Source organism: Sapajus apella, unplaced genomic scaffold (assembly GCF_009761245.1).
Source record: "Sapajus apella isolate SASKATOON/1434 unplaced genomic scaffold, GSC_monkey_1.0 scaffold96, whole genome shotgun sequence".
Taxonomy (NCBI): domain Eukaryota; kingdom Metazoa; phylum Chordata; class Mammalia; order Primates; family Cebidae; genus Sapajus; species Sapajus apella.
The window spans coordinates 7203650-7205286 of record NW_022437036.1 but is presented as its reverse complement, the minus strand read 5'-3'; the positions used below and the strand labels follow the sequence as shown (position 1 = coordinate 7205286).

General features: G+C 45.7%; 1 non-coding gene across 1 annotated transcript; it reads right to left on the bottom strand.

Annotated features, from left to right (window-relative positions):
- Positions 1-219: 219 nt before the first annotated feature.
- Positions 220-326, bottom strand: LOC116535831. The gene has a single exon (XR_004262365.1). It is a non-coding gene; the product is annotated as a U6 spliceosomal RNA (small nuclear RNA).
- Between the last annotated feature and the right edge of the window lie 1311 nt (positions 327-1637).

Sequence of the window (1637 nt, the reverse complement as noted above, 5' to 3'; positions counted from 1 at the left end):
CTGAGATCATGCCATTGCACTCCTGCCTGGGCAACAAGAGCGAAAAAAAAAGAGAATATTTTGTTATTGATTATAGTCACTGTGCAGTACAACAGATCACTTGAACTTACTCTTCTCTAACTGAAAATATTTATCCTTTGACCAACCCTTGGCGATCACCATTCTACCCTCCACTTCCATGAGTTCACTGTTCCAGGAATTTTTTATTATTATTATTAAAAAAATATGGAATGTCTCTCAAATTTGCACGTCATCCTTGTGCAGGGGACATGCTCGTCTTCTCTGTATCGTTCCAATTTTACTATATGTGCAGCTGGAGTGAGCACAGTCCCAGGAATTTTGAATGCTTACGTTGACTCGTTTCGTGTTTTCCCTGATGGTGTCTGCTTCATAAGCCTAGAAGGGCCTTCAGGGGAACGGGTTTGAGTGTCTGTAGTCACAGTGGGACAGTGGATGGATATTCAGAGCAAAGCAGCTGACATGGAAGTTATAGGGTGAATGCGATTGTCCCTGGCTTCACAGAAGCTGTGACAATTACTCCGAAATGCAGCCCAGGAGGTCCAGAGCCTCTGTCTTTTCTTAATTTTTATAAGGCATCTGTGAGCAACTCGTTATGTCCAGAAAGAGCCCTGGGCAGAATCCCAGACTCCGGCAGGGTTGCTTACTCACCATGGAGCCTCAGTTTCCTCGTTTGTAAAATAAAAGCATGATCCGGGTTTACCTCCTTGCACCCCTAACTGCTCATGACATACGGCTGTAAATATGGCCCTAAACATCACTCCCTGTGGGGCCCTTTCTAGGTATCTCAGGCCAGAGTCCTCAAAGGAAAGACACAAAGATCTGACTATATAAACATTAACAATGCCTGGACGTCAAGATACACCACAAATTAAAAGACAAAGAACAAGCTAGGACAATATTTTCAATGATAACATCATTCAACCCCTCGACTCAGCCAATGGACAGATGATTCCTGACTTTCCTCTTCCAGAAGGGTCGGGAGGGTGCAAGGTGCCTTGGGAAGACACCCAGGTTGGGGCGTAGGGGAGGTGCTCAGTTGAGGCTTTTCATTCTCTTGAATGAATGAATGAATGAATGAGTGAATAAATGATGAAACCTTCAAGCTAGGTACTATGTGAATCTTCCTTTGAATTCTGCCCCACTTATTTTTATTTTCATTTTTTTTTTTCAGATGAAGTCTCCCTGTCACCCAGGCTGGAGTGTGTGTGGTCATGTGATCTCAGCTCACTGCAACCTCCGCCTCCCAGGTTCAAGTGATTCTTCTGCCTCAGCCTCCCAAATAGCTGGGACTGCAGGCACCCGCCACCACACCCAGCTAAATTTTATATTTTTAGTAGAGACAGGGTTTCGCCATGCTGGCCAGGCTGGTGACCTCAGGTGGTCCACCTGCCTCTGCCTCCCAAAGTGTTAGGATTATAGGCATGAGCCACTGCACCCAGCCTATTTTAATTTTTATTTATTTTTTTTGAAATGAAGTCTTGCTTTGTCACCCAGGCTGGAGTGCAGTAGCGCGATCTCAGCTCACTGCAGCCTCTGCCTTCCTGTTCAAGCAATTCTCCTGCCTCAGGCTCCTGAGTAGGTGAGATTGCAGGTGCGGCTACCACGCCAAGCTAAGT